At 35.6% G+C, this 21014-nt stretch overlaps 1 long non-coding RNA gene across 2 annotated transcripts in view; it reads right to left on the bottom strand.

The window, feature by feature from the left end:
* Nucleotides 1–8166: 8166 nt before the first annotated feature.
* LOC141378444 (uncharacterized) overlaps nt 8167–21014 on the bottom strand; it is a 73682-nt gene continuing 60834 nt past the window's right edge. For both annotated transcript variants that reach the window (XR_015513723.1, XR_015513722.1), the window contains exon 4: nt 8167–8818. This is a non-coding gene — a long non-coding RNA (uncharacterized LOC141378444). The remainder of the gene's footprint in view (nt 8819–21014) is intronic.

Consider the following 21014-nt stretch of genomic DNA (forward strand, 5'->3'; position numbering starts at 1 on the left):
GGAGAAGCTGAGCATGGATGCAGAGGAGTGACCAGGTATTTTCATATGAGATTTTCTTCTTTATTTGTGGTGTAAGCGCGTACATTTTATTGCTGATCAGTGTGTATATATGATAAAATAAGCCTATAGAGATCAACAATGTTCTTAAAATCCCAGAATGCATTGTGATGTGATGACACATTTTCATTCTCTATTTTTAATCTTTGCTTATGCATAGAATTTACTAAAGAGAACATAGTCAATTTTCTTCATCTGCATTTTACAAGATTTGTGTGTATTTGCGAGTATCTCCATACATGTTGTTTTCTTGTGCTACCTGAGAACATGTCTTGATCTCTGTCAACCCTGATCGCTTTAAAGCTTTTAACAGGGTTTCAGACACAAACACTGAGCAATTTCCAGACCAATTTTGAATTTTGTCCAAACACAAACCAAAAGCAAGCACTCGAAAGTGTGTTTGTTAAGGGAGTGTATAGTCAGGAACGGGATGTGTGGGAGAGAAGCTACAGCTGAGGGAGGGAGAGAGAGAGAGACTGCAGGAGCGAGAGCGCTTGTTTTCATCATTAAGCACAAGGGTCATTGTCAGGGGTCTTTGATGGCCTCTGGGTCTGCCCTCTGCTATATTTGTTGTTGGTAATGTAGGAGCTGTCATATCTAATTGGAAACTACGGGATGAATGCATTTGGGGCGTTTAATAGAATCAAGTCTCTTAATAAAAGAATTAATACAAATATTCTTTCTGTCCGTTTTCCCTTCCATCCCCACTTGGCAATGTAACCTTTTCCTAGCTGCCGCTAAACTGGCCCTGTCAGGCTGAATGTGGCCCTTTGTTTAAGAGAGTGTTGAGAGAGGTGAAGGAAGGGTTGATGGTGTTTTATGCCAAAACTGGATTGTTTTTATTTTTTCAGCTCTGAATTAAAATGTTAGTTCATACAAAAAGGAAAATGATGGCATTAATTACTCATTCTCATGTTTTTCCAAAATCCTGTGACATTCCTTAGTCTTTACAACACAAATTTATATATTATAGGTGAAATTTGAGAGCTTCTCCACTGACAGCAAGGTTCCAGAATCCCTTGAAGTTTGAAAAAACAAACAAAATAGACAATATGCCTTAAGTGGTTCAATTAGAATAGCATCAAGCTATGAGAATATATTAGTTTGTGCATAAAACAAACATCAGTTTCTTCTCCTCAGTGTCAGTATAGTGGGCATGGTGTTCATCGCACTTGTGATGTATTGCCTTATAATCGCCTGTGATTCATTTTAAACAGAGGACAAGGTGAGACCCCACCCATTGACTTGTGTCCTCTGTAGTGGACATTGTGTTTTATGAATTTTCTTTGAATTGTTTGAGCTACTCTATTAAGTCTTGTTGTACTGTTCAGAGGACATCCTGGGCTTTATAGTGATATGTCATTCAATTGGCTGGCATGCAAGGAACCACTTCTTACACTGCATCCAAAATGGCCGGCATACAAACAAGCACATTTTATGGAAAGGAGAGAGATATGTAAAATTTAGCTTTTTAAATGTTTTTTGCCATTATTATTACATATAAATTTGTTTATTAAAGTGTCAGGAACAATACATTTAGCTTTCAAAGCTGTTAACTTGTATTTCAGAATATCATCCTTTTTTAAATGTCAACTATAGTGGACGCCAGGACCATCTTAATGTAATTAACTGTATGTTGTAGGGGGCAGAACTGAAGCAGAGAGGATTCTTTATAAAATAGTTGAGGGAGACTCTGACTTAGAGTCTGACAATCAGACAATTAGTATTAGAGACAATTAGAGAATGACAATCAGTTTTAAAACGCTTTTATGGTAAATTTCTTTTGGATTAACATCACTTTTTTTGTTTGTTTGTTTTTTTTTTTGAGTTCGGCTCTTTTTCAGACTAAACTATTTCAGGAATTTCAATACAAAAAAAAAATGGCTTTTGTTTAGTTTTTGTTACATTAATATCGGATTAATATCCCTTTACAGGCATATCCTATACAGTTTTGCTGTCTTGCAGTTTTGTGTTTGGTGGTCGTTTCGAACTAAAATGGTCCTGTTGTCCACTAAAGTGAACATGCTGTAAAATTAAAAATAAAAACAAAACGTAAAAACTCTAAATTGTAGATTTTTTTTAACCCAAAGGATGTAGAAAATCAGAGAAAAAAATAACAAGAAAACCTTTTTTTTTCTTTGGGTCTTAGGAGGATATGAGTGCACAATATACTGACACTGAGGAGAAGAAACTGCTAAATAAAGTCATTATTTTAGTTTTACATTTTAGTTGAAACTCTGAAGGTATAACCGGCAGCTAGCTCTCTGCCACTCTCACATGGTTGCCCACAGAAGCTAAGCAGGGCTGCGCCTGGTCAGTACCTGAATGGGAGACTGCATGGGAAAGCTAGGTTGCTGCCGGGAGTGGTGTTAGTAAGACCGGGGCGGTCAGCCTGCAGTCTGTGTGGTTCCTAATGCCCCAATATAGTGAAGGGGACTCTATACTGCACAGTGAGCACCATCTTTCCGATGAGACATTAAACCGAAGTCCAGACTCGTTAAATGTCCTTCAAAAAGAGCGGGGTTTAACTCTGGCCAAATTTGCCCACTGGCCTCTGTCTCTCATGACCTCCTAACCATTACCATATCATAATTGGCTTCATCACTCTGTCTCCTCTCCACCAATCAGCTGGTGTGTGGTGTGCGGACTGGTGCAATATGGCTGCCGTCGCATCATCCAGGTGGATGCTGCACACTGGTGGTGGGTGATCAGATTCCTCCCCGATGTGTAAAGCGGTTTGAGTGTCCAGTAAAAACGCTAAATAAACAAAGAATGATTAATGGAAATTACCAATATTATTGTTATTATCAGTTTATGGTCTGTTTTAGGGCTTTTTCTGCACTTCGAAATACTTTGGAACCTTGGATCAATGGAGGAGCTCTTAGATTTCACCTAAAATATCTTAAACTTTGTTCTGAAGACAAAGGCCTCAGTTGTTTGGAATGACATGAGGCAGAGTAATTAATAGCATACTTTTCTTTTTTGGGTGAACTGACGTATAAAATTGAATGTGTAGAACAGTATGTACAGGAAGTTACAGAAGCTTCGTCTAATTCACAATATTTTTTATATTTATACTTTTTATTTCAATAGCTTCTATTAAATAGTTGTAACAGGAATAAATAAACAGCTGTAAATGAGCTAGTACCTGTTTTCAGAGACCATTTTTCTTTTCTTTCCACTTTTAGTGCTAGGGTTTTGCCTGCCAACTTTACTGCTAATTCCCCCAATCCACTAATCCTTCCTTATTTAAACCAACTTGATGGCAGCGGGCCACCGAAAATAAAAAGCTTGGCAATCCAAATGATGTTCTAGATTCATCAATTGCAATGGCATTGTCCTTCCAGCTGGGAAAGTTCACCTTTGAAGACATTGATGCTCATGGTTTCAGGTTTATTTTTGTAAGTACATGATATTTTAAAATGGCTTCAAAGCATCTGAGTGTATGTTTTTGAATATGTTTAAGAGAATCCCAGCTACAACCCTGTTCCTTTTCAACATCAAAGCAAAAATAATGGTTGCTTTAAAGACATCTGTTTATTTAATGATATTTCATGTCACTAACAACAAATTATAACCAATATCATTTGTTGCCATGTTTACAATATTATATCTGCTAATCCTAGATCATAAAAGTTTAACTTGATATGATATTGATGTGGTTTGTCCATCAACACAAATGCCATTACGTTCTGCCACTATTGAAGAATATCCAAGTCCAATTAGTTGAAAATATGACTAGTGATTCTAGGAGTTTGACGCAGTTGCTGCAGATTTATCAGCTGCACATCCATGATGCGAATCTCCATTTCCACCACATATCAAGTGCTCTATTGGATTGAGATCTGGGGCCTGTTTCAGTAAGGAGGTTCAAACAACTCAGAGTTTAAACTAGAACTCTGAGTTGATTTACAGAGAGATTAAAAACTCAGAGTTTTCGGTTTCAGAACAGCTAATCTGAGTTGGGTCAATCAACTTCGAGGAGACCAACTCAGAGTTAAGTGAGCACACCGTGACTTTAAAAAGGCATTATCAATGGAGCGCAGACATTACGAGTGACTATGGCAATATCTTATAAAAGAGATCACCATTTCTTTCTCCAGCTGAACTTGATGTTCTCATGCAAAGTTATAGCAAATATGAGTGTATATATTTGAAAAGAAGAAACCATCAGTGAAGAAGAGACAGTTAGCGTGGGAAAACAGCTGCTCAAGTTAATGCCTAATTTCACTTTTTAAGTATTTAAATATTTAAGTATAATAAAATGAGTAATGTAATTTGTGACGTATATATTTTTTTTTTCTAAACTTTTTTATACATTTATTAGTTTTAAATGATTTAACAGTGCACTTGTGTGTCTGCCTTTTTTATTGATCAAGTGATAGAGGTTAATATAACATTTCGAAGGTAAGCAGTACTAAAAATAATTTTTTGAAAAATAATAATCCCATTAATCTAATTACACGCATGTCGAAGGTGAATTTAATTATTTATTAAAAAAGGATAAGCCATTCTAGTACAGTTCTTCTGTGTGTGACTAAAATGTAGGCAATAGCTATGTTTCCATCCAAATATATTACATAAATGTATGTGCAAAACTAGAATATTGCATAAAAGATGCGAATAAAATTCCATCCAACGAGTCAAAGAGAAAAAAATTGTCACTTCATGATTAAACTGGCACCAAATATCAACAGTAAAAACAGAATTTACTGTGGTAGAAGAAGCTGCGTCAATTAATTCTTTATTTAGCCTAATTAATGTACTTGCGCCTCGATGTCAGAAGACAATGCTGAAACACAATGAACACATGGGGGCGTCTGAAGCCATGAGACGCGGAGACTCTTGACACGCACCAGACGTTCGGAGGTAATTAATAATATACACTAATACTGAAACAGTTAAGGCACTTTAGAATGACTAAAACAATATTTAAGACGTGTTACAGTGTGCTCAGCCTGCTGGTTTGTCCATTTACACACATTTTCATTATCATATGATCATGATCTTTTTTTTAATGTACATACTGTAATTTGTTCAGTAAAAGTGTTTCCATCGTAGTTTATGCGCACATTTTCTATCGAATAAAAGTTTATCCTACTCAGTTATGCGCTTTTTTTATACATATTTTAAAAAGTTATGTGCATCATGACGTTTCTATCAATCGTTTTTATGCACGTATCCAAAATGAGCATTAAAATAGGTGGGTGGAAACGTAAGGCTAAGGCGAGAAATACCACTTCATCTTTAAAAAAGGGGAGGAGACCGACAGAAACTCTGAGTTTAGAGAATAAAACTCTTAGTTTAGAGAATAAAACCTGCTTCTGACCAGGTTAGGTTCACAGAGTAAGTTACCACAGTAACTGACTCTGAGTTGAAGTTACCTCTCTTTCAGAAACAGGCTTGACTTACCCTGCTTTCTCGAGTTTAACAAACCTGCCATTTTGAAACGGAAAACCCAGAGTTTCTCTTATTTCAGGGTTAATATACTCTGAGTTTTCAGTTAACCTCCTTTCTGAAACAGGCCCCTGGTGACTGTGGGGCCATTTTAGGACAGTGAACTCATTGTCATGTTCAAGAAACCAGTCTGATATAGTTTATGCTTTATGGCATGGCACAATTTCCTGTAGGAAGTAGCCATCAGAAGATGGATACACTGTGGTCATAAAGGGATGGACATGATCAGCAACAATACTCAAGTCGGCTGTGGCACTGACATGATGCTCAATTGGTACTAAATAACCCCACCCCCACCCCCCACCCCTCCCCCACATCATTACACCACTAAAACCAGCCTGAACTGTAGATACAAGGCAGAATGGATCTATGCTTTCATGTTGTTAATGCCAAATTCTGACCTTACAATGTCGCAGCAGAAATGTAGACTCATCAGACCAGGCAACTTTTTATTCAATCTTCTATTGTCCAATTTTGGTGAGCCTGTGCGAATTGTAGCCTCAGTTTCCTGTTCTTGACAGGAGTGGCACCTAATGTGGTCTTCTGCTGCTGTAGCCCATCTGCCTTAACGTTTGACGTGTTACGAGTGGTTATTTGAGTTGCTGTTGCCTTTCTATCATCTCAAACCAGTCTGGCCATTCTCCTCTGGCATCAACAAGGCATTTGCGCCCACAGAACTGCCGCTCACTGGATATTTTCTCTTTTTCGGACCATTTTCTGTAAACTCTAGAGATGGTTGTGTGTGAAAATCCCAGTAGATCAGCTGTTTCTGAAATACTCAGACCAGCCCATCTGGCACCAACAACCATGCCATGTTCAAAATCACTTAAAATCACCTTTCTTCCCCATTCTAATGCTCGGTTTGAACTGCAGCAGATTGTCTTGACCATGTCTACATGCCTAAATGCATTGAGTTGAGTTAAGCTTTAAGTTTTTTTTGGTACGTACAGAGCAATGTGCTTAGTTCACATACTGAGTTTCATACTGATACGTCAATGCATTCTTGAAAACAAAATTAAAATGGCCAAACTTACAAATGTGAGAAAATTGGATATCAATCGATTTGGAATGATACTCTAAATCTAATAAGACCACACAGCAAAAAATGCTTGATTTATCTAATTAAGTTTTTTTTTTTTTTCTTAAAACAAGCAAAATGATCTGCTAATGGGTTAAACAAAATAATTCTGTTTATCATTTTTGACATTATTATTTCGCTTACTCCATTGGCAGATTGTTTTGCTTGTCTTAAGAAAAAATCCACTTCATTTTGGCATGTAATTTCTTAAAACAACACAATATTTTTTGTTTGTTTATAAAACGGTTCTTGATTTAAGAATTTTTAGATTTTTGACAACAAAAAAATATATAAGTGAAAGCATTTTTTGCAGTGCAGTTTTGAATTTTGTCCAAAACTTTAGGAAGTTATGAGCAAAATAAAATTTTATATCTCCTGACCTCAGGAGATCACTCTTCACTCTAAAAAATTGTTTGCGTGTTACTTAAGAACGGATTGACTAATCGACTAGAACTCCTTAACTTTTTACCGAGAAAATCAGTTTTAAATTTTACAAAAAATTATTTCCAATCCTATGTAATTTTGAGTAGGGCTGATCGACATTGGAAACATCTGCTATTTTGTTTGTTTATTATTTTGCGATAAACATTGCGATATATATGATTTTAATAGCTCTTTTTGGCAGTTTTCTGGTTAGTCTAACAGTAAATAGGTACAAAAATAGAATAATCACCATGCAAAAAAGCAAGAAAAACTTTTTTGTTGCCTAAATCATATTAATTCTGTATAAATAATTATATAAATTTGAATAATTTGTTACACCTCAAAAAATTTTTTTCTGTGCACTCAAAATGTTCAAAACTCTGTCCCAGCTCTTAAAAACACATGCAATCTCTACAAATCACATGTGTTTTGGTGGCTCCTGGTCAACCATATTTCAGACTCAACCATATCTAGTGGTTAAGTGCACTGACATATTTCCGGCTAAAAGTCCTTTGCCGACCCTTCCTCTCTCTCTGTTCCAATACTTTGCTGTCTGTAACCTCCACTGTCCTATCTAAATAAAAGGTGAAAAGCCCCTAAAAATAATAATAAATATATCATGTGGTTACTGCAGATGCGCACATTGCGATATCAATGCTGAAATGATATATTGTGCGTCCTAATTCTAAGCATAAAAAAGTATCCAAATTATCAGCACTGCTTATTTGCCATGTGTTGATGATACGTTTCTACTGTTGTTGTAAATTTTCTGATTTTCCATAAGCAAACAGTTGAGCAACTGCAACATGACCATGTACTCCGCCATTGTTGTGTTGATTTGCACTTGCCTTTAATCCAGTGTTTCTCAACCACGTTCCTGGAGGACCACGAGCTCTGCCCGTTTCCCATGTCTCCTTAACCAAACACACCAGATTCAGATCATCAGCTTGTTAGCAGAGACTGAAAGACCTGTAATGGGTGTGACAGACAAAGGAGACATCCACAACATGCAGTGTTGGTGGCCCTTCAGGAATGTGGTTGAGAAACACTGCTTTAATTGACACCTCTCTATTCCATCATCGGTATTTACATGGGATATGACCACTGTGACGTTTTTAAAAACCCATTTCCAGATTTGTGATTTTTTCATGTTTTTTATTTTTTTATAAATTTGCAACAATTTCACAACATCTTTTTTTACATTGTCTTTATGGGGTATTGTGTGTAGAATTTAAGGAAATAAATGAATTTAATCCATTTTGGAATAAGGCTGTAACAAAAAAAGTGGAAAAAGTGAAGCGCTATAAATACTTTCCAGATGCACTGTATGCATTTTCAGCCCCTAAACCAAGTTGTCATGCAAGCAAACAGGCAAAACTCATACAAAACCTTCCCATTTTTAGCTGTAAAGGATGTGACAGCATTTTCTATCACATTCGCCTTTTTCCTTGTTGTTCTTGGGAAGCGCATTATCAAATAAAAGCGATGCAAGATGACTCTAGACATTTGAACCCTTCTTGAGGAGTTCCATCTGCAGCGCAAACACCAACATTATGTGGACTTGATGTCCATAATAAGACCGAGAGCAAATGATTGAAATCCTATTTGCCATCTTAAATCACCTCACTCGCTCTAGACGCTAAAAAGGCAGGGCAGCAGCACACATAAGAAGTAATCGGAGTGAAATAGCGAAGGCCTGAATATGTCAGCGCGTTGCTTTACAGCCTGTTTACAGCTGCGGAGTTCCCCAAGCTGTCAGGCCTGGCCATTTCATACGCACTCACAGTCATCTAATAGATTCCTCTGAAAAAGAAAAAACACAGCAGACAAACACATCATTAAGAGAAAGTCCCCAAAAAAACAAACCTTTGAGAGAGGAAAACAGGATTCAGACAAAGTTTGGGACGCGTGTCCTTGTGTTTTGATATTCAGAGTGACATTATGAGAGTTTATTCCCCTTGTTACGATCTTGTTCCAGTGGTGGAGAGGAGGGGGCGGCAGCGGATGTGGATTTCGGCGCTGGGGTTGTTGATGCGAGCCATTTTTGGGATGATGGAGCTGAGAGGCTTAGCTAATTTGAAAAAGTGGGGGAGCTTTGAGACCTTTTGTTGGAGCCTGTTTGATCTGAAAAAAAAACATGGCCTACGAGATGTCATGGAAATGAGAGAATTATGTTTTTTTTTTTCACACGTCTTTGTCGACGTTTCTAGATATGTTTTCACCCTCGCTTGATAATAACTTACACTCGTTAAGCCCTGATTGTTAATTGCTAATTACTCTCCTCCTAGCCATGCATCAAAAGGCAGGAGAGAGCCATGCTAAGCGGATCAAAACATAGCCTGTTTCTGGCTCCGGTCTGCTTTCTGCTGTTGTCTCTCCTCACGTTGTTTGGGACTCGCTTTATTTATTTATCTTTTTTCCTTTTTTATTCTCTTGGGTTATGATGGGGGATGACAAGATGAATGCAGATTTTCTCTCATCTTCCTCGGGGCTGCGAATCGTAAGCGTTCGATTTAGACCTGTCATGGATTTATAGAAGCAAACCCCTCGGGCGCTTCAGCCCTGGCACAGAGCTCTTGGCTTTCCCTGTAATTTATTTGAATTAAAGGGACTAAAACTCTAGCTGACACTTCATTTGGCATTTGTCTTGTGAATTAAGATGTGAATATGCCAATGCAATCTCACGGCAATTCGTAGCTTTTTCGATTTAGTGGCTAATTTTGTGTGAATTTGTGCAATTTAATTTGTATGTTAAAGTAAGATTTGCTCCTCCTTAATGACAGTTTATAGTTGGGGTTTGGGGTAACACCTTTTAAAAATCATGCCTTGTTGTATGAAATCAACCGCTTTTCTCTTTTTTTATATTTATTTATTGAGTTTATTTATTTATTACACACACACACATTTATATATATATATATATATATATATATATATATATATATATATATATATATATATATATATATATGTATATATGTATATATATGTGTATATATATGTATATATATATGTGTATATAAATGTTTGGAAGCATGTCTTTTTGAGACCAGTTACTTTTAGGCATGTTGTTTTGCAAAAGCATCTCTTAAAGTGATAGTTCACCCAAAAATGAAAACGTACCCACTATTTTCTCACCCTCAAGTGCTTCCAAACCTACAATGTGACCCCACAAATGATGTTTTACCAACTGAGGAAGTCAATGGTCTCATGTTTCCAGCATTTATTATTATTATTATTATTAATTTTTATTATTATTATTGTTATTATTATTATTATTATTATTCTTTAAAGGTTAAGTAAATTTCAGAATTTTCAGATTTAGGTGATCTTTCCCTTTAATTCAATTTCCAACCCAAAGAGCCACCCCCTTTCCATGCTCCTTGTGTTCATCCTCTTATCCGTGTGAGACTTGCGGCAGTACCTGGTCAACTGTCAGGCTGGATTGAGTGTTGACCGCTGTCAGAATAGGAGATGCGCTCTGATGCCCTGTCTGGCTGATTGACCTGTCAGAAGGACTGATATATGCAAGGCAGAGCTGCACGGACAGGTGCGCGCTGCAGCTCAGAAGGCGGAAATTATCTTTTAGGGCTTTTGTAAAGCTATTTTTCTGGAAAACAAATCTCTATATATTAAAGAAGAGTTTAAAACACAAAAGCCTCAAAGTTCCATCTGATTTTTTTTTTTCTAAAATTGGCATTTTCCTCAGCCTCCTGTGTGTAGGTTCATAGGTTCAGTCATTTTATTTTTATGGCTACAAATAGGTTCTTTTCATTGCCTTCTAAGTTAAATTACTCAACATAAGCATAGCAAGCTGATATACGGTAGAAGTCAGAATTATTATATATAGAACTCCAGACATTTGTTTATTGTTGCTGTTTAATTAGATCAAACCTTGTTCCCATATTTATGTGTTCATTTATTTGTTGATTCTTAAATGTAAATCAAGCCTCTAAAATAGTAAAATCTGGATATTCCCTTACCTTTATTTAGTTTTTTTTTAGGTGTTTGACTGCATTTTTAAGTGGAAAAATGTGCTATATGTCATCAACATTTCTTTGTTAACTGTACTGCAGTTCAATCCAAACACTCTTTCAGATTTTAGCTCTGTCATTTATGGCTAAATTCTAAAACATTAATATATGACCATATTAACACCTTAATCGTTTCATGCCTCCTTTTTCCCTCTCTAAAGACTGTACTTTATTTTATTATTAGTCTTGAAGCAAAAACATCTAATTGTAGTAAATAACAATTTTCTACATTATTGAAAAAAACCCTTGTTCACTGTTTAAATTTCCCACCCTTTTGTTTTGTTCGAGATGAAAACATCCACTGAATTAAACTGCTGTAAAAATCCATAAATATTTTTTCACTTTTTAAATTTTTTTTGCATAAATCTATTAAATCAACCTCAGTCCTGATCAAAACTACTAAATTGTTTAGAAAAAATACAGGAACTTAAATCTTTAATTGCCAAATTTACTTATGATGTCACTGATTTGGAAAAAAACAACAACAAAAAAACAACACACACACACATTAAGGTAAGTGCGCGAAGGTCAGTCTCAGATGTATATACACACACTTTCATTTGCTGTTACACTCCATATAAAATCCAGAAACTCTAAGCTTTTTTGCACAGGCCTATCTAAAATGTTAATTGTGCTAATTGATGATCAACAGTAAAAATTACAAATTTTACCTCACCCCAACAGGAAAAACCAGCAACAATCAAGAATGCATGATTTAATGTCATGGTTTTGTATTTTTAAAAAAATGTGGTTATAATGGCAGTCAATGAGACAATAACAGCCACCAACAGTAAATTAGGGAGAAGAAATAAAAATTAATCAAAAACAATCCATCAAATGTTGTTTCACACTACTTTGATAAAAGATGCAAAAAAAATCCAGTACACAACTATTTTTTTATATTGAAACTACATGACTTTATGTGTGTTTTTTTATTATTAAATCAGTGACATCATTTTCAAATTTGACAATTAAAGAGTTAAAATCCTGTAATCTTGATCAGGACTGAGGTTGATTAACAGATTTATGCAACAACAACAAAAAAAGTGAAAAAAAAAATGTGATGGATTTTTGTAGCAGTTTAATTTAGCGAATTTAATTTAGCAGTTTAACATAACGAAAGGGTAGTAAATTTGCCCAGAGTCTATCGTTGATTGAAACAAAATATTTTCTCAAAATATGTGTCCAAACAAGATTTGTCACCAAAAAAAGCATTCAACTAGCTTACCGTACGTTCACACTGAAAGCGGCGAGAGCGTCAAAGTAGCCGGAAGTCATTCATTTTCAATGATAGCTGGCGGGGTTAAGCTGCAAGGCGTGTCTTCGCCGGTGTGGGCGTCTAGGAAAGTGTAAATCAAGTCAACTTTATGGTAATGAGCTATGACGCGGTTCTGCCGCAGGCAATCAGAATGAAGAAGTCCACCGCTTGAGAGGGGTTCAGAGAACACAGACCTGCATGTGAACCTTGGTTCCGACTACAGTTGTTCCCAAGTGTTTGATTATTGCGATCGCTGGATTTACAATTATTTACAATGTTTTCTTACAGGAACATGCATTAAATAAGTTACTGGCAAGTTATTGATGTTCATTAATGTTATATATATTTATCTTTAAAAAGCGGGAATATCATGCGACCATACAAAACAGTATTGCTGCCTCACGATATTTCAGACATATCGTCATCTTTGGATAATTAAGGGGAGCAAACCCACACCACATGCTACTTGATCGTCCATGGTTAAATGAATTTGATAAAAAAAAAAAAAAAGTGTGCAACATTTTTCTCTAAAAAGCATGTTTTATGCAGGAATGTAATTGATATGCTGCTCAGGCCCCTTTAAATACAAGATCAATGTAGCGAATTTTGGCGCTCTCGCCGCCAGAGCTGAAGGCAGACAGCGTTGTTGCGAGGGCGGCCAGAGCGACCTTGGATGCTCTCACCACTTTTGGTGTGAACAACACAAAAAAAGTTAAGGCCAAACTAAGACACAAAATCACCCCAGAGAGGATGAAAACATCCTCAACTTTACACAAGGGTTAAATTTATATACACTTTATTTTAATGTACAATTCACAGGATTAACTAAGAATTTTAGCTCAATATGCGACTAATTAGCTGCTTATTAATTAGCTGCTTGTAATTGGGTTTAGGTATTGGCTAGGATTAGAGATGTAGAATAAGATCATACTTAACTGTATGAGTGCAAATTAACAGTTAGTATCTTAAAAATAGGTAGAGAGTCAGTAGTAAATGGTGTGAATTGTTACTAGAGTGTTACCACTACTTTTGAAGAAAGGATTAAGTTGCACGATTCATTAAACACTGGTCACTTTTGCTTATTAAAATCCTTAATAGTTGTTTAGTCTAGCCACAAAAGCACTAAATATTTATCTTTTGTCAATGTTAGTCTGTATAATCCATGCTTTAGTGGACCAAATGTATATTTTATGTAAATTACATCTAGTTTTTTAAATCAAACATATTTCGTTTATTTTGATTTGCTTATAATTTTACTTTATAGTGAGTCTACATGTAAATACAAACAGCTATTTTAGAATTAAAAAAAGTAACTAAAGCCCGCCGAAAAGTAGCTAAATGCTGTTTATTACATTATATTAAAACATTACATCCAGATGCGCAATAAATAGGTTTTTCCAGCCTGGTCTTACGAGGAAACGTAAGTATTTTACGTTTTGTCAGTTTAGTCGCAAATTCGAGTTCAGTGGTACGAAAATGTACGATTTTAAAAAGGAGGCGTGGCACCCAACCCCAACCGTCATTGGGTGATGAGCAAATCGTACTAAATTGTTTGAACTAGATTGTATGAATTAAATCAAAAAGTTACGAATTGCCGTGAGATTGCGTTGGTTCTCAACATATTACTGATGTGCATGATGATGTCATTGCGTAATCGCAACTCAAAAATAAATGTTTATGTTGTATACAAAATATTTCATGCTTTCGCACATTAACTGGCCATCTATTAGTTTTGAGTTGTTTTGAGTCTCACACTCAGACACACATGCACACACTTTAATTTGCTGTTATACTCTATATAAAATCTACAAACTACGCTTTTTTGCACAAGCCTGTCTAAAGGGTTAATGGTGCTAACCAGTGATCAACAGAACTTTGAGTTGCGATTGCGCAATGATGTCATCACGCAAAGTAATATGTTGAGAAGAACCAACGCAATCTCATGGCAGTTTATAAATATTTCAAACATCGTTTTAAAAAAATTGCCTATTGGATTTTTTAACTTGTGAATTAACACATTTATGAAAGTGACAACAATTATAGCGCTATTGGAATTTATTGCTACCTAAATTACCAACAATTATACCTTAAAAAATATCAGTTAATTAACAGTTATGAAAAACAATCTGAGCTAGCAATTTAATTTGAATATGATATGTGTGTGTTGATTAAAGCCTGCAGCCACTGATCTTTTGAGTCACTTTTTAAAAATTGCTAAAAGTTGCCAAATGAATGTTAAAAATTGCTATATTTGTTGCTTGGTGCTTTTTGAAAAAAATGTTGCAAAGGTAGTATGAAAAGTCAACACTGGCAACACTGGTTAAAGGGGTGGTCAAATTAATATTTATATTATCCATAATTTTAATTATTAATATTATTATAGAAGGTATAGATCAGAGCAAACTATTTCTCACTATTATAGGGCTGACCCCCACATTTTGATTTGACATCCTTAATGGGGGATTCAGCATTAATTGGGGGGGGGGGGGGGGGGTATAAATAAACCCCTCGGTATACACAAAAAAAATTATATTTAATTTGTGTTAAATGCATCATCATTGCTTACTAAATAAGTAACTGCAGCATAGCTGTAAACTGTTGACCCCTGCTTGTGTCCTTGACCTCAGAGGTTGTGTCCCCCAGGGCTTATAGAGAAACAGTGAACAGCAGCTTTCTCAACAGGCTTATTCTGACGACTGCCTAAAACCCCCTTTAGCTGCTTAATTACATTTTCCAGTTTTCCACACTCACGTTAAGCTTTCACTCAACCGGACAAAATGAATGATCCTAAAAAGAAAATCCTGCCCACAGACCATTCTCTTTTCACTCACTCTCTATCCTCCCTGATTTATCAGAAGTCGCCACAGTGGAATGAACCGCCCATTCATTCTCTTTTCCTTCAAACTGAAATATGTTTAAGCCTTTATGTGAAGGTTTAATGATTTTGTGTGCTATAGAAAGCTCAAGCAGCTCTAAATGTGTTCCGTTTTCTGTTATAGGTGGAATGTCGATTACTATGTGTTCCCTCGCCTCTCTTTTTATTGGGTGTTATACAAAGGCAGGTGGAGACAGGTGGAGTTAAATTCGTGTACTGACATGTCATTCATGGAAGCCTTTGCATCATGAAAAGGTGATGCAAGAAATAATGGAAGAAATGATGATGCTATCACTTGTCTATTGCATCACCTCTTCATGATGAACCACACAAAAGTCACATTTGACTCATGCCTCTGATCTGTAAAGAGTACCGAGAAACATGCTGGAATCCAAACTGAAATCAAAGTCTAATTAATCAATAAATCAATCAATCAATCAGTCAGTTCGTCCGTCCGTCCGTTCATCTATTTGACTATCTATCTGTCAGTCCATCCATCCGTCTATCTATCTATCTATCTATCTATCTATCTATCTATCTATCTATCTATCTATCTATCTGCACTTCCGTCTCTGTCTGTTTGTCCATCTATCCATCCATCCATCCATCCATCCATCTATCTGTCTGTCTGCTTGTCTGACTATCTGTCCGTCCGTCTCTGTCTGTCCATCCATCCATCCATCCATCCATCCATCCATCCATCCATCCATCCATCTGCTTGTCTGACTATCAATCTGTCTGTCCATCCGTCCATCTGTCCGTCCATCTGTCTATCTATCTATCTATCTATCTATCTATCTATCTATCTATCTATCTATCTATCTATCTATCTATCTATCTATCTATCTATCTATCTATCTATTTATCTATCTAACCATCTTTTTCTATCTATCTATCTATCTATCTATCTATCTATCTATCTATCTATCTATCTATCTATCTATCTATCTATCTATCTATCTATCTATCTATCTATCTATCTGTTTCTGTATTTTGTGTTTTACATATATTTACAGTTGTGAATTGCATTTTGGGATGTTGATGATTCAACTCTACAGTTTGACAAAGTGACTTTTTATTGATATTTTATTAGTTTGTAATAAAATAGCATTTAAGAAATAATATAGAGAGAAATAAGTCTGTAAAATAACAGAAAATGTACTGACAGTTTATTGTACCGTGATATACAACACCAACCCAGACGATATATCACTTTTAACAACTATTAAAAAGTCACTTTTAGGAACTTTTTAAGGTTAAAAGAGGTTGGAAGAAAGATCAACACCTCATAATGCAATTTAACATAAATAAATGGGGGAAAATAAATAAATAAAAACATGAATAACAAAATTGGAAAATGTACGTATATTTCTTACAATGTAGGCTTGAATGCTCATTTGCCAATTTTAGAAATGCTAATAAAACAATACTGCACATTTCTGTCTCCATTCTACAAAATTTCAGCTCTACATTAACTTCCAGTAAAGCATAATATGGTATTTGGGACATTCTCAAATCTTTCTGTGTAAAACTTGAACGTTTTGAAACTAGAAACTCCATGTCAAATTGAGTGATAGTGTCATTAACTCAAAAAAGGAATATAATGGAGACTTAATACTGCAAATGTGGCACTAAAGGTGGAGTACAGCATATTTACTACAACAATTTGAGACAATTATGTATTATTTAGGCTTTTACGTAGACTGAAACTGCTCAAAGTAGCTTTAAAGGGTTAGTTTACACAGAAATGAAAATTGTTATTAATTACTCACCCATGACTTTTGTTATAAACCAGTTTGAGATTTTTATTTTGTTCTGCTAAACACACACACACACACACACAATATTTTGAACACTGTTAGAAACCTGTAACCATTGACTTTGTTAGTGTAAGGGGGGTTATGATGTGGTCCGATGTTGACTGGTCAGTTTACATGTCTCAGTATTTGGGCTTTGATCACATGGCCAAAATTGGTGGTGAACTTTGCTCTTTCGCTTTTCCTCTCCTGCTCTGGAGTCTATCTACTGCTATCAGACTCTCTTTAAGGCCTACTCTCTGTTCTTTGTCTCTCTTTCTTCCACCCCGCCTCACTTTCTTTCAGGTAACTTTATTTTACATTTAAGCTGGGTACAATTTATATCATGTTTTTATCATTTCATGTTTTCTCCTTTTATACAGTTATTTAGTAACACTTTATTTTGATGGTCAATTTGAGTATAAGTAGACTGTCTGCTTAATATCTGTTGATACTGCTGCTAAACAGATATTTAACTATGAGAAATTTTGCAAGTACATGTCAACTTACACTAACCCTAACCCCAACCTAACAGTCTACTTATAATCTAATGACAATTAGTTGGCATGCAGATGCAATGTAATTAAATTCAACAAATTGACTATCAAAATAAAGTGTGACCTGTGATTTTGTAACTAATTTAGTTGTAACCAAAGCAAATGATTGTCATTAAATAATTTTGTTTTCAAATATTTCTGATTTACTTTTAATTTAACATCAACAATTGCTCCATATTGTAATATAATACAATAGCAACGCTCCACACTTTTGGCTATTATAACTGCCCTTATTTCCGTTTTTGGTATAAGATTGCGGAAGGATGGTTTGATTAGAAATGTACAGTTTGCAGTGCACTATCATACTGACAACTTTTTATTCATTCTGCAGAACTACAACTCGAACCGCTGAACTGAAAACCCAACTTTCATACAATTTGTTTTCCATACTATGAAAGTCGATGGTTACACGTTTCCAACATTATTCAAAATATGTTTTTTTTTGTGTGTGTGTTAAGGAGAAGAAACTCAAACTGATTTGGAACAATTGAAAAGTGGGTAAATGATAAGGGAATTTTCATTTTTTTGGGTGAACAATCCATTTAAATTGGCACTGTAAATTCTTTCAATTCATCATTTCAATAATATTTATTTACTGTATTTAATACATTCATTCTCTAATTTTTCGGCTTAGTCCCTTTATTAATCTGGGGTCGCCACAGCAGAATGAACCGCCAACTTATCCAGCATATGTTATGATGCAGCGGATGCCCTTTCTGCTGCAACCCAGCACTGGAAAACATCCTTACACACACATACACTATGGACAATTTAACCCTCCTAATTCACCTATACCACGACTTTGGACTTGTGGGGGAAAACAGAGGGTGGGGTGGAAACCCACGCGAACATTGGGGGAACATGCAAACTCCATACAGAAACGCCAACTGACCAAGCTGAGGCTCAAACCAGTGACCTTCTTGCTGTGAGGCGAACATGCTACTCATTGTGCCACCATGCAGCCCCCTTTAATAACATATTAGATATAAAAATGTAAAAAAAATAGCATATATGATTTTTTTTTTTAATCACCAAGCAACCCTACCTAATTGTCTCACGACCCTACAGGGCGTCCAGACCCCCATTTTGGGAACCACTGCTTTAAAGGTATTATTGCACAGCTGTAACGTACAAATGTGTACCTTTTAAAAAGATACCGCCCCAGTGACAGCTTTTGTACATTTATTTTTGAGAGTGAATTTCTACCTTTCAATAGAGGATGAGTAAATCATACTGAATGAGATTGTACAAATTAATATAAATTAGCCACTAAATCCAAAAGTTACAATTGAGTTGTTGTTTTTTTAAACACTAGTATGTTAAACCTGGGTTTTTAACATACAGTAATTTGTCTTTTTTTATGCACAGTAGCATTTGTATATATTCCTAAAATACACACTTGTTTTCTGATCAGACAGCAGAATGCTTGATCCACACTTCCCCATCAACATCATATGCCCATTCATAATTCTAAAAATGCAAGCTCACTAATGTCCCAACAAAATTTCCCCATTGTGTTCAGCGCCTGTGATAAAAAAACACTGTTAACGCAGCACCTGGATATAAAATATTTCACAAAAACAGGGGGGCAGAGGGTGCTAAAACTCACAGATATGCCTCTGTATCTTTCCTCTACTCCCCTCTTGGAAATCTCGGCGTGATGGGTTATACTTGACAAACATCGGAGGTTTACGGGAAGACTTTCATAGTTAAAAACCATTGAGCCCTCTTTTAAAGTCCCCCCTCCTTTCCTATTTGCTTCTCCATTAGTTCAGTTCTTCCACTATACACTACTCCTTTCCCGCCCCCTCTTTGTTTTTTAAGTGGCCATCGCTTCTTTTTGTCGCTCTTTGTTTTGAGTCAGCCGTGCGTTTGTGACGCATTTCCTTCCATTGTAGCAGGAACTGATCCTTGTAGTAATAACTCTCTCAGAACCGCTGTCAAAGTCGTGGCGTGTGTTTGTTTGTGGCTAAATTCAAGGTATTGCCAGCAAAACCAGTTTGTTTTTGTCAGTGCTATAGAGTGAGAATTTTCTTCAGTAGTTGGGGGTAGGGAACAACATCTATCAGATTTCTTGTAAACGTCTCATTCCTCCTTGTTGAAGCTGTCCACATGGTTATAGACTGCAGGAGGTGGAAATGTAAGTAAATAAACTAAAAAATGCCCCGTTTCAAGACAACTATGAGTCACTGAAAATGAAGCTCCAGAATTTCTCATTCTTCAATTTGCAAAACAAGAAAACAGTGATGGGAAGAGTACTGATAAAATCATATGCAAGTAAAAGTACTCTTACTTTCCAAAAAAATGTAGTGCAAGACTAAAAGTGTTTGTTCTGAATACTACTGAAATTATGCCTTTTTAAGGTTGTGAGTACTGAGGATTGTGCGAATATTATTGCAACTGTCCCCACTCTCCCCTGCTGAAGTAAATGTACACATTTTGAATGAAAATTCCTGAGAAAAAAAAAACTGTTTATAGTGATTTGTGGAAGATAGAGCTGTGTTTGTCATCTAAATATTCATTAATCATTCAAAATCATCATTACATATATTACATTTTACGGGTTTTCTCATTTGGTTCGGTTCATTTCTTGAAACAGGAATTACATTCTCAACACTATAAGATTGTTTTGTAAAACAGTCTTACAGTTTAGCACAACACTATAGCTCACTTGCATAAGCTCATATCTTTCCCAAAAACTAAATTTCCTTCTCATTTAAACAGTCAGTGCCCCAAAATCCTTTGTCCCTTTGACATTGTGTAAGCACTGCAAGTCAAAATGTTTAGTTGTTGTGTCACTAATCGCATAGGACCATGGAAATATCCCTCATGTCCACCTTTCAGTCTTAGCCAAGTTTTTGAAAATGCTTACTCCACTGTTTTTTGTCTTTTGACAGAATTTAATTGTGTATAAAACCAAATAAAATTAATTTATAAGATTTCTACAATTTCTAAAAATGATTTTAGTATCCTCCGAGGTTTGACATTACACATTGCACTCATACTGCCAAGGCAATTGTAACCATTATCAATCACACACACAAAGTAATTTCCATACATCAGAATAAAACAAAATATGCTGTAATATAAACACAAAAACAAAAAAACAATGAAAATGATATGCAGCCTACAGTGCTTGATTGGTCAGAGATGTGTGAAATTCCTCCTTTGTTAGTCAAGTTTTACTTTCACCTGACTGTCAGTTGCTGTAATAAATGTATCAAATGTTCCACGGATTCATGTGTGGTATTCATTGTGAAAAGTTCTTGATTATTGTGCATGTGATGACTTATACAATGAAATGACGCTGACATATTTTGGAGAGAACAACCATTGAACTGAGAATCAACAATCAGTTTAGATCCACTATCAATTAACTTGGAAATTGTGCTAAATGTCGGCTACTTAATCATTTGCAAAGATGTACTTAGACATTTGCAATTTAATGAAATGAATGAGAAAATCAAGTCTGTTTTGAA

The sequence above is a fragment of the Danio rerio genome, chromosome 17 (genome assembly GCF_052040795.2).
Source record: "Danio rerio strain M-AB ecotype USA chromosome 17, GRCz13ab, whole genome shotgun sequence".
Classification (NCBI taxonomy): domain Eukaryota; kingdom Metazoa; phylum Chordata; class Actinopteri; order Cypriniformes; family Danionidae; genus Danio; species Danio rerio.